Here is a 13,659-nt window from a genome sequence, read left to right on the forward strand (position 1 = left end):
AAAAGAAAAAAAAAATTGGAAAAAAAAAAAGGGGTTGGGGATTTCTCAGTGTGGACAAGGGTGGGTTTGGTCCAGCTCGAAAAAAAAAAAAAAAAAAAAAAAAAAAAACGAAGAAAGTCTTGTGGGTGGGCTGGTGAACTTATAGCTCCCCCAGGGTTCCTGCCTGGTCACAGGAGGTGGCCCCTTCAGGATCCATATCCCCAATGCTATGAGGTACACTAAGGTCATCCCCATTGATTCTTGGGTGCCTCCCTTATCCCAGGTCTCTGACAGATCCTTGAGATGCTCCCCACCTTCCCACCCCCCTGACAGTTGCAGATTTCCATTCATTCTCATGGCCATCTGGCCATCTCTCCTGTCCCTCCTCACCCCTAGTCCCCTCCCCATCTCCTCTCTCACCAGGTCCCTCCCTCCCTCCATCTGCCTCTTATGACTATTTTATTCCCCCTTCTAAGTGAGATTCAAGCATCCTCACTTGTTCCTTTCTTCTTTAGCTTCTGGGTCTGTGGAGCGTGACATGGTACCTATATTTTATGGCTAATATCCACTTACAAGTGAGTACATACCATGCATGTCCTTTTGGGTCTGGGTTGCCTCACTCAGGGTGATAGTCTCAAGCTTCATCCATTTGCCTGCAAAGTTCGTGATGTCTTTGCTTTTCATAGCTGAGTAGTATTCCACTGTGTAGACATACTACATTCTATTTACCTATTCTTCAGTTGAGAGACGTCCAGGTTGTTTCCAGTTTCTGGCTATGAACACAGTCGAGCAAGTGTCCTTGAGGGATGGTGAAGCATCATTTGGGTATATGCCCAGGAGTGGTGCAACTGGGTCTTGGTGTAGAGCTGCTTTTCTGAGAAACTGACAAATTGATTTTCAGAGTGGCTGTACAAGTTTGCACTCCTACCAGCAATGAAGGTGCTTTCCCCTTGCTCTGCATCCTCGTGGGCTATCACTTGAGTTTTTGATCTTAGTCACTCTGAGGGGCATAAGATAGAATCTCAGAGTTGTTTTGATTTGCATTTCTCTGATGACTAAGGACATTTCTTTAAGTGCTTCACAGCCATTTGAGATTCCTCTGTTGAGAATTCTCTGTTTAGCTCTGTACCCCATTTTTAATTGGGTTATTTGGGCTGTTGTTGTCTAATTACTTGAGTTCTTTAAAATTTTGGATATTAGCCCTCTGTCAGATGTTGGGTTGGTGAAGATCCTTCCCCAATCTGTAGGCTTCCGTTTTGTCCAATGACAGTGTCTTTTGCCTTATAGAAGCTTTTCAGTTTCATCAGGTCCTATTTATCAATTGTTGATCTCAGAGCCTGAACCATTGGTGTTCATCTTTTTACCAGTACTTAAGAGATCTTAGTAACAGCGAAATTTCTTCTTGTTGTGTGTCCTATATCCCCTGAACCACAAGGGGGAGCAGAGGCCCAGGAACATGTAGAAAGATTAGCGTGACTATAGATTGTCTTAGACTTCTGCAGTCTCTGGAGCTGTGGCTCTAAAGGAACAGCTGACGCTCCCTGGCATCAACATCCTCCTCCTTCCCCAACAGAAAGGCCAGCATTGTTTCTAAACACTGAGACAAGCAGAACAGAATCTCCCCAGGAGGAGAAGGAGGGTAAGTGACCTTGGTAAGGAACGATGTGGGGTGGGAAGGCCGGGTACACATTTTGCTGGGCCAAGAGGATGACATATGCTTGTCTGGGTTTGTGAGGGACACTCATGCCACAGTGTCCTAACCCTGCATGGAAATGCAACTCTTGGGTTGGCCAAGCTTCAACAATACCTAAACCCCGGATGATAAGACACCCTCTCTTTCCCGCCATCCAGGGGGTTCCTGTTACCCAGGCACCTTTGCTTCTTTTCTGTTGTTGTGATAGAATACCCTGACAAAGGCAGCATAGGGGAGAACGGGTTTATTTTCCCTCCCAATTCCATGTCACAATCTATCCTTGTGGGGAAGTCAAGGTAGCAGAATTGAAGCAGCTAGTTCTATTACAACAGCAGTCAAAGCCACTAATTAATGCCTGCACGCTGGCGCTCATCGAGATGTCTCCCTTCTCACACAGTTCAGGACCCCCTGTCCAGAGCACGTTGTCTCTCACAACACACTGGTCTTCCCACCGATTAACACAATCTAGGCCAGCCCGATGTCCAGGCGGTTCTACCCACTGCCATAGTGACAGTCAAAGGTAACCTGAGCTCAAGACCCGGGGAACAAATGGCGGAAGAAAGACCAGACATCCCCAACTTGTCCTCTGACTTCTGCCTGTGCACACAAACGAAATGCATGCCAATTAATAAGGTGGAAAGTAACTGAGGAAGAGACCTGATATCAACCTCTGTCCTGCACATGCATGCCATGTACACACATAAACATGTTATATGTGTATACCTCATTATACCTCATACACCGACTATTCAATCAGCGGGTTCCTTTGGTTTTTTTACTTTTTCTATTTGATTTGAGACAGGGTCAAATGCATCGCAGGCTGGCCTTGAACTCATCACAAAGCCGAAAGTGAAAGTGATCTTCAGTCTCCTCCTCCACCACCTGACCTTTCCATTACCACCGTCCTGATTCCTGTCAGCGGTGTCTCCCACTATGTGTGGGTTTGCTTATTTCCCTGATGGCTAAATGCGTTGAGCACTTTTGTCAGTCTCCATGATGCATTTGTGCATCTTCTTTTTAAAAAGCTTTTAGAATTATGTGTCTATGTGTGTGTAGTCTGTGTGTGATTTCGTGCACACATGTTTAGATGCTGTAGGTTAAGGGACTGTTGGCTCCATTTTTCTTTTAGTTAAACATTGTCAGACTTTGATTGTGCCCTTAGCTAGTGGTCCCCTTGTTTGTTTGCTTTTTAAATGGGTTCTTTGTCAATACCCTTATGAATTACACATTGTAAATTGTTTCCGTTGTCCCAAGAATTGATTGGCCATAAAATGTTTCACGATTTGTTAACTGACCACAAACTCGTAAAATATACCTTCCCCACCATGATAAAAATAACTGTGAGATTCTGGGTTTTTTTTTTTTTTTTAATCACTTGCTCGCTTGTTCCAAAAGGGTCCTCTTGCTTCTGGTCTGTGCTGCTTCATTTTCCTGCCAAAGGAGCATGTAAGTCTGGCCTAGCTTAAAGATCAAACTTTGCCTTGCAGCATCTTGGTGTTGGCTCCTGGTTTTCAGCACCATAACATATGGAAGTTAGAAGAGGGGGTCAGAACCCCAGGAGCCAGAGTTGGAGGCAATTGTAAGTCTCAAGTTGAGTGCTAAGAACTGAACTCAGGTCCTAGGGAAGGTCGGCGAGTCCTCTGACCACTGAGCCATCTCTAGTCCTGAGGAAGTGCTTACTCAGTCCCATGTCTTTTCTTAAATTATTTGTCCTGTTCGTTTCTATGCATCTTTCATATATTGTAGGTGAAAGTTCCTACACAGAGAACTTTACACTTGATACCTCACAGTGGTAAAATGACATGGCCTTCCTCCTCTTGAAAATGTGACTAACCAAGATGGTGGCCATGTCACATGACTGTTGCCATTTTGATGATTGTCTTAGTTAGGGTTTTACTACTGTGAACAGACACTATGACCAAGGTAACTCTTAAAGGGACAACATTTAATTGGGACTGGCTTACAGGTTCAGTCCATTATCATCAAGGTGGGAGCATAGCAACATCCAGGCAGGCATGGAGCAGGAGCTGAGAGTTCTACATCTTCATCTGCAGGTTGTTAGTGGAAGACTGACTTCCAGGCAGCCAGGATGAGGGTCTTAAAGCCCACACCCACAGTGACACACCCACTCCAACAAGGCCACACCCACTCCAACAAGGCCACACCCACTCCGACAAGGCCACACCCACTCCGACAAGGCCACACCCACTCCAACAGCGCACCTTCTAATAGTGCCACTCTCTGGACCGAGCACATACAGACCATAACAATGAGGTAACTGGCCAAAATGACAATAAAGCCTCACAGTTACTTTTTTTGCTCGTAGTGAGCTCAGCTCCAAGACCCTCCATGACGATTTTATCCAGTTAGAAATACATCTTCCTGAGGACCACATGGTGTAGAGCAGTGGTAGCCTAACCACACCAGCAGCTGTCCATTCTCCATCCCTCAGCCCTGACCCGAGAGACCCATGGCATATGGGTAGAAGGGAATACTCGACCAAGGAGTTGAACTTAGCATCATCTAGCTCCCACCACATGGCCATCAGTCAGCTGGAAAAGCCTGAGAGGAGAGACTCCTTTTAAAATTGTGTGTGTGCCTGGACACATGTGCATGCCATGGCGTGTGTGTGGAGGTCAGAGGGCAACTTCATATTTTCTCAGCTCAGTCTTTTACTCCTGAGACAGTAACAAGAGAGTGATACCTTTATACCACTGACACGCTGCCGGAGGAAGCCTATTAAAATGACCCTGAACTCTCCTAACATACCGTCCAAAATGTCCAGCACCTAATTTTTTTTAAAAGATTTATTTATTTATTATACATAAGTACACTGTAGCTGTCTTCAGACACACCAGAAGAAGGCACTGGATCCCATTACAGATGGTTGCGAGCCACCATGTGGTTGCTGGGATTTGAACTCAGGACCTCTGGAAGAGCAGTCAGTGCTCTTAACCGCTGAGCCATCTCTCCAGCATCTAATTTTTAACATATCACTCATTATATAAGAACTGAGAAAACTTCACTCTAGTGAGAAAAGGCAAGAGCAGGTGGGAACTCCCAGGATGTCAGACGTGGGAACTGTCTTAGGGTTTCATTGCTGTGAAGACACACCATGACCATGGCAACTCTCATAAAGGGAATTATTTAATTGGGGTTGGCTTATAGTTTCAGAGATTTGGTCCATTTTCATCTTGGCAGGGAGCACAGCAGCATGCAGGCAGACAACAGCTGAGAGTTCTACGTCTTGATCCTCAGGCAGCAAGGAGAGATCATACCACACTGGGCATAGCACAAGCATAGGAGACTTCAAAGCCCACCCCTGTGATGACGCACTTCCTACAACTAGACCACACCCACTTCAACAAGGCCACACCTCCTAACAGTGCCCCTCTCTATGGCCAAGCATTCAAACACATGATTCTGTGAGGACCATTCCTATCAAACCACACAGGGAATGTCTGAAAAGGATTGGAAACAGAAAGTGACTTGGGAGAGACTATGGACAAGCTTGAAGCAAGGGGGAAAGTTTCCGTTAAAGCCAGGCATGATGGTTGTCTTAGTCACTGTTATATTGCTATGAAGAGACACCATAACCAAGGCAACTACTATAGGAGAAAGCATGTACCCGGGGCCTTGCTTACAGTTTCAGAGGGTTACTCCATCATCATCACGGGAGAGAGCATCACAGCATGCAGGCAGACACTGGAGTAATAACTGAGATCTTGATCCAGAGGGAGAAAGAGACTCTCAGCCCAAGTCACTGGGCATGCGTTTTTGAAAGTCCACCTCCAGTGACATAATTCCTCCAGGGCCACACCTCTTATCTCTTCTACTCCTTTCAAATAGTGACATTCTCTGATGACTAAGCATTCAAATATATGAACCTATGGGGACTGTTCTTAAACACTGCGGTGGTACACACCTGGAATCTTGCCCCTCAGTAGGCTGAGGCAAGAGGGTTCTTGAGAGTTCAAGTCCAGCCTGGGGTTCATAGGCTATGTCTCAAATAACAATGAGGTTTCAAAGAAAGAGAAAGGAAGGAAGGAAGGAAGGGAGGAAGGGAAGGAGGGAGGAAAAAGGAAAGGAAAGAAAGAAAAGAACTAAGTGAAAAAAAGTATAGGGACTGGAGAGATGACTCAGTGGTTAAGAGCACTGACTGCTCTTCCAGAGGTCCTGAGTTCAAATCCCAGCAACCACATGGTGGCTCACATTCACTGTATTGGGATCCGATGCCCTTCTCTGGTGTGTCTGAAGACAGCTACAGTGTACTCACATACATTATATAAAACTAAGACCCAGGCCATAGCTCAGTTAGCCTTCGGGAGAACACTTGCCTAGCTACAATAACGAAGCCCCCGCAATCAGAAATAGGGTGGTGCACACTTGTAATCTCCATATTGATGGCAGGGGCAGGAGGATCAGAAATCTAAGGTTGCACAGAGAGTTCAAGGCTAGCCTGAACTACATGAAATTAAGTTGAAACAATGAAGATGAAAACGGTGTTTTGTTTTGTTTTGTTTTGTTTTTGGAGCTGGAGACTGAATCCAGGGCCTTGCGCTTGCTAGGCAAGCGCTCTCTACCACTGAGCTAAATCCCCAACCCCGAAAACAGTGTTTTAAAAACAGTGAACAGGAGCTGAAGAGACGACTCAGTGGTTAAAAGTGTGAACTGCTCTTGCAGGCGACCAAGTTTGGTTCCCAGCATCCACATCAAGTAGCTCCCAACCATCTACAGCCGCAGCTTCAGGGAGATCTGATGTCTCTGGCTTGTGGAAGAGCACACACACATGTGCAGGATGCATGCACACACACACATATTGATAACATACGCACATGGCTTACACACTCATCACTGACATACATACAGACAGACACACAGGCGCGCGCGCGCGCACACACACACACACACACACACACACACACACACACACACACACACACGGTGGGATCAGAACGGACTGGAGAAGACAAGATAAATGGGTGGACCTGGAGTCACTTTCAACAGTATGAAGACAACGGACTAAAATAGAGGCAGTGAACACCACCCTGGGGCCGGCCAGCAAGTGGGACAGTCTGTGCCTAGCGATGGAAGAAGGGTGTTGCCGTAAAAATAAAAAACAGGGAAACCGGGGTTGGGATTTAGCTCAGTGGTAGAGCGCTTGCCTAGCAAACGCAAGGCCCTGGGTTCGGTCCCCAGCTCCGAAAAAAAAAGAAAAAAGAAAAACAACAACAAAAACAAACAAACAAACAAAAAAAAACAGGGGAACTGATTCCCGCGCATACTGGCTCCAGCAGGCCACTGGAACTAGCGCTAATTTATCTCAGATTAGTATCTTTCCTGGTGGCTAAATCTCCAACCCCTATATGTTAAATTCTTAATCTGCAATACATCCACGCAATAAACTTACAACCAATTGATAAGGATATAAACTGCCCACCTGTATAAGATAAATTTGCCTACAGAAATCCAACCCAACTACCTTGGCAATTTAAGACCACCGGATCTGGGTCATCTTTCTCAGTCTCCATCTTGAGCCGGCCTTCTCTCTCCTGCCTTGCAAAAACTTTGTCCCCGCCTATTTTTTTCTACTGTCCAATCATGGCCTTCACTTAACTTGTCTGCCTTCACCTGCTTAATGACATCATCCCTACAGAGGGAATGAGCGGTGAAGTGGAAGGGGAGACTGACAGCCACGGGGAATTTCACTGAAGTTAGACAGGAGCCTATAATTCTAGCAGCTGACTGAGCCCCACCAGTACTTCCTGTGCCGGGGTGGAGGACGGGCCCTTTTGTGTGCCAGGCAATCACCATCTCTGAGTTACACTCCCAGCCCCATAATCAAACTTCTGAAAAACCAGAAACAGAAAAATAAAAAAGAACCCTTGAGAAAAATGAAAGGGAAGTGATGTTCTACCCACAGAGAAAACCAGTTCCCTTTGACAACAGATTACTCATCCCAAACCATGAAAACCAGAAGGAAGCAGGAGAAGGATGCTAAAAAACCGTGAACCCAGAAGTCTGTATCCGGTAAAAATATCCAAATAAAGGGGGAGGGGGGGAAAGAGCATTATAAAAATTATATATGTAGGGGGTTTCTAGAGATGGTTCAGCGGCTCGGAGCACCGACTGCTCTTCCAGAGGTCCTGAGTTCAAATCCCAGCAACCACGTGGTGGCTCACGACCATCTGTAATGAGATCTGATGCCCTCTTCTGGTGTGTCTGAAGACAGCAGCGACTGTGTATATATATATATATATATATATATATAATAAATAAATAAATCTTTTAAAAAATTATATATGTGTGTTGCCGTATGTTTAGTGTATGCACAGTGTGTGTGTGTGTGTGTGTGTGTGTGTGCAAGCATGTAGATGTGTTGGTGCAAATGCAGAAGCCAGATGAGAATGTTGAGCATCCTGCTCACTGGATCCAGAGCGAGGCGGGCAGACAGCAAGTCGCAGGAATAACATTGTCCCCCTGCCTCAGGACTCAGGGTGCAGGGTTTGTGCTCAGGTCCAGCTTTGTACTTGGATGCCGAGGTTTTGAACTCAGTTCCTCAAGCTTGTGTCTCAGGCCCTGTTATTCACTGAGCCATCTCCTCGGCCCATGTAAAGAACAACAACAAATAACTCATGTGACTCATCTGGTCGAGCGTATGGTCTATAGTGTACTCAAGGTCCTGGGTTCAAACAGTCCCCGGCACCAGATAAAAAAGCACCCCAAAATAATTCACCAAAAATAGAAAAATCCTTTAAAAGTAGCCAAAAGAACAAGGAAAGAATCCATGAATTAAAGGAACATTTTTAAAAGGTTGAAATAAAATTCTCCCATGTCCCTCCATGCTAGCTACTTGAACCCTCATGGGAGGGAGGGTTTATTTTGGCTTTGAGAAGAGTAAGGAAGAAAAAACAAAGAAAAGACTAAAAATACAGATGATAACAATGGTACAGTGGACTCTTTGTGCCTTCAGTATTATTGTGTTTTTGCTGTTTTTGTTGTTGTTGTTGTTGTTGTTTAGCCGGAAGCCCAGCACGAGTCAGGAACAGTATTTACCCTCCCACCCATCTGCTCCTCTTCCGTCAACCCTGCCCACACAGAGAGAACTCTGTGCTAACAAGTCATCACCCCTTGGCTCTGTGTTTCAGTGACCAGTCCGAGAGTGCCTGCCCAGGGACTCAGTTCTTGACCATATATGGGCACAGTCCCAGCTCCTAGCAGACACGTCACCACTCCTCACTGAAACAGCTATAAGAACCCCTGGCTTAGCCCAGGTTCACACTGACTTCCCCCTGTGAGACCCGTGAACCAACAGGAGAGCTGCCTCCCAGTAAACCTGCCTTTTTACTCTTCATTTGGCTCCAGTTGGCTTGTTGTGTCTTTGGAGAAAGCCTATTAGTTGTCTGTTGTTGTTTTTGTTTTTGTTTTTCAAGACAGGACTTCTCTGTGTGGCCCTGGCTGTTCCGGAGCTCTTTGTAGACTAGGCTGGCCTTGAACTCACAGGGATCATCCTGCCTCTACCTCCTGAAGCATGTGCCAACACACTTGGCACTGCCTCCAGGATCTCCTATAACCCAGGCTAGCCTTGAACTCCTCACTAGTCAAAGATGAGATTGAACTCCTGACCCTCCAGGCTCCGCCTCCAAAATGCTGGAAGTGATGTTTAGAATTAGTATATCAACTTGTCAGAATCTAGAATCACCCGGGAGATGGACCTTTAAGTATACCTGTATAGGGTAATCCTTAAATTTTAAAAATCTGTGTCTGGTTGGTTCAGCAGCTGAGAGCGCTGTTTGCCTTTCCAGAAGACCTGGCTGGATTCAGCACCCAGCCCTCACTTGGTGGTTCCTGGGAATCTAACGTCCTCTTCTGGCCTCCATGGGCACTGGACATACAAGTGATACACATATGTACATGCAGATATACATCTTTCTTTGAAAACAGAGGAAGAAAGAACCTATCCATCGTGCTGGGGGAAGGCATAGACAGCAAAAATAGGTGGCCTAGTAATCTGGAAGCAGAACAGGAAGTGGGCCACGCTCCAGAGCCTCAAGACCTACCCCTACTGACCCACTTCCTCTGCCCAGGGTCAGCCTCTTTTTTTTTTTTGGTTCTTTTTTTTTCGGGGCTGGGGACCGAACCCAAGGCCTTGCGCTTCCTAGGCAAGCGCTCTACCACTGAGCTAAATCCCCAACCCCCGGGTCAGCCTCTTAACAACATTCTAAAACAACCACGTCAGTTGAAGACACTATTTAAACGCATAAGCAGAGACTAAGGAGGGAGGTTCTGGGGGGGCAGCATTGCGTGGTCACGTGGTCACGTTACTACGCATGCGTGGAGACTCTCACCCCTGGGAACCCAGGGAGCACAGTGATTTGGCTTGGGCAAGTCGTTGGGCAACCCAGATGGCCAAGGAAGCTGTGGATGGGCATAGAGCGGGTCCACCTTGTTCCCAGCATGAGGCAACGCCTGGAAACTCTGAGAAGCAGCCGGGCACTTGTGAGCACTGGCAGGTTACAAACGCCACGCCTTACCTATCGCTCTGATTGAGATAATGAAAATGGAATTTGATTTTATTCCTAAGAAGTACAGGGTGTAGCTGCCTTTCTGTGTCTTAGATGTACCTGCTCTTCAGACCCGGTGTCCAGACCCTTTTGGATGAGTGACCAGTTCTACAAATACGAAAAATAATTTTTTTCAGATTTTTTCATTACTTATTGTCTGAATTGTCTGTCATTTTACTATTTTTAAATTATTCCTCGGGGCTGAAGAGATGGCTCAGCCTTTAAGAGCACTGAGTGCTCTTCCAAAGGATCCACGCTCAATTCCCAGGAGCCACAGGGAAGCCCAGAACTGTAACTTCCTCCAGGGGATCCGAACCTTCACACAGGCAGACGAAGCACCAATGTGCATAAAATAAAACCTAAGAAAGTATTTTTAAAAATTATCCCTCATCATAACCCAAACTTTTTTTTTTTTTTTGGTTCTTTTTTTCGGAGCTGGGGACCGAACCCAGGGCCTTGGGCTTCCTAGGCAAGCGCTCTACCACTGAGCTAATTCCCCAACCCCCATAACCCAAACTTTTAACTTTTCCCAATATTTTCTTTCATTAGAGTTGGAAGACATCTAATATTCAGATTTATTTTAACCACATTTGAAAAGGTGTCATTTGAGCATTATGGTTACATTAGTCAAGTGTTTTATTGGTTGCAAGTGGAAAAAAAAAAACCTCAACTATATCTGGGGTTGCATAGTTCAGTGGTAAAGTGCATACCTAGGGCCAACTCCATGGCTCAGTGGATAAAGGAGCTTGCTGCCAAAACTGACAACCTGGGTTCAATACCTAGAACCCACATCAGGGAAAGAGAGAACCAACTTTCAATGATGTCCTTTGGTCTCCACACAAACAATATAGCAAACAAATGTCCCCCAACACACGATATATTTATATACACACATATACATTATGCATACATATACACATACACATACATGATGCATGCTAGGTTACATCTTTGTGGAATCAATTAGAGAACATTTGCTCATGTTTGGCCCTGGGAATCTGGAGGCTCAGTCTCGAGACACTCGTGCTTGCTCTTTGCGGATCAGGAAAGTCCATTCTCAACAGAGAATTAGGAAAAGCTCTGGAGGAGCAGAGAGACGGCTCAGCAGGTAAGGACACTGGGTGCTCGTCCAGAGGACCTCAGCTCCATTCCTGTACTTGGATGGCAGTTGTCCCGAACTCCAGTTCCAGGGGACCCAGTGCCCTCTTCTGGCCTCCAGGATATTGCATGCACGAAGTGCACATACATATATACATATATATGGGGAAAGACCCACAAATCAGATCCTGGGGAAAAGTGAGAATAAAAAAGAGAGAGAGAGCCCCAGAGAGGGGAGATGGTGAAGAGGAGACCAGAGGAATATATTTATTTAGAGGTCACATCCTTGAACTAATCCTAAGGACAAAGGGAATATTGGGCTTTCATAAGTTTGGGGCCTGGCAGGAAGTTTCACATCACATGATTTATTTCAACATAGTGGTGTACATGACCAAGAGCATGGAAGAACCAGGGACTGGTCGGTGTCATACTATAAGGACTGCTGATAAGCCATGGCACAGACAGCTTCTATCTCCGTCACAGTGAGGGAGCTTCTGGGATTGGCTGATGCCCTCTGGCCTAAAGATGCAGGCTCATATTCTAACGATGTCTGCCGACTGTCCTTGTCAATGTGAGCACGAACGGGCTAGATCCCAGCGGCTAGCGGGATGTAGCAGCACGAGCCTGGTATCCCAGCATCCACAGAAGGCTCGAGGATTAGTAGTTCAAAGTCATCCTCTGCTGCATACCGAGGATGTGCTGTCTAGCCTGTGCTAACTCAGACTCTGTCTGAAAACAGCAAAGCTTAGACACGACCACCACCGCTAGCTTCAAGAGCTCCCTGTCTCACGATTTCTTCCTTTGACAATTTGCTGGAGCCTTCTGATTTCTATCTAAAGATCTTTCAGCTCTGGGAGTTTCTCAAGGTTTTGTTGCTGTTGTACTCTAGAAAAATTTCCACTTGCTGTGAAAACAGACATTTTAAACTGAAAGCATTACTTGCCTTCTTGGGTCATCAGCAAAACTAGGAAAACCAGAGGCGGCTTAGTCTTCTAAAAGACTTATTCTTAGTGAGTAGAATTCCGAGGAAAAGGGTTCCAATCTCCATCCAGCCATCACATAGGCGCGCCTCTGACATGTCCACACATGTCCTGGGCACGGACTCACTCCACCTATCTCAGAAGCTGGAGATTCGAGGTCTGTTTCAGGTCTTACTGTGGTGTGGTAAGGAAGAGAAATGGGCTTATGTACGAAACTGCAAATTCCCGAGACCCATTACCTATTTACCAGTCTCCTTCATTGTTACGGTTGACCAGTTGTGATGCAACCATTCAACGATGTATCAGGAAGAAAATCTAAGGGATTCTTTCCCTCTAGTCTCTGGCTTTAGGGACTGAGGAGTTAAACCTTCAGGCAGCAACATTCCATTCACCTTGGTAATTCATTGCATCTGGGCCCAACCCCAGTACCCAACCCAGAACTCAGATAGATATAGAACAGAGGGCATGAGGGATGGCAACGCTAAGGGCCATGGAGACTAAGCACAAGGAGGAGATGGGATTTAAAATGAAGATAGGGTTTTGTTTTTTTAATACTTTTCTACTTGGATTCTTGTTTTTAAGTGTCTTCCTTCTTCCCTCCCTCTCCCCCTCTTTTCTTATTTTGGGGTTCTTGCACCGACTTCTGAGAATCAGTGTCTCTCCCTTCCCCATCTTCCTTTTTTCTTTTTTGAGAGCAAGGTCTCATGTTGCCCAGAGCTCCCTCAAATTCACTATACAGCCGAGGATGGACTTGCCTGGACTCCTGGTCCTTCTGATGCCTGCCCCCTCTTTGGGATTCTGAGGGAACAAAAACATTGAAAAGAAGTACAGGGTCTCACTCAGTAGCCCTGGGTGGCCTACAGAACTTGCTGTGTGGACCGGGCTGTTTCATAGGATCTTCCTGCCTCTACCTACTGAGCTGATATTACGGACATGCACCCCATGCCTGGCAAACAAAAAGGCTTTTTAAAAAAATTTGTCCTTACAAATACCAGTTAATTCAAAGAGTTCTAAAAATAGGATTTTTAAGTCCCGGATGAAGGCTTAAGTCTTCTTTGGGAAGTAGGAGCTGGAGGAGGTCAAACTGCTCTACAGAAAAAGAAAATGGAAAGAATTTTATGTATTCACTCTTTTTCACGTTGGTTTGTTTATCTGTTCTGAGGGTGAGCCAGGAGCAGATCTCAAGGGTGGAGACAGCTGGGAACGGCTGGGTATGGGGCTTGAGGCGAAGGTTGCTTCTGTGGTTCTTGTCCCCTGACCGTTCATGGTAGACCACTATCTACTCAGAGCCTCGGGACCATTCTTGGTATGAAAACTATGGGATGGACTGATGATAGGGTAGAGT

Source organism: Rattus rattus, chromosome 8 (genome assembly GCF_011064425.1).
Source record: "Rattus rattus isolate New Zealand chromosome 8, Rrattus_CSIRO_v1, whole genome shotgun sequence".
NCBI lineage: Eukaryota > Metazoa > Chordata > Mammalia > Rodentia > Muridae > Rattus > Rattus rattus.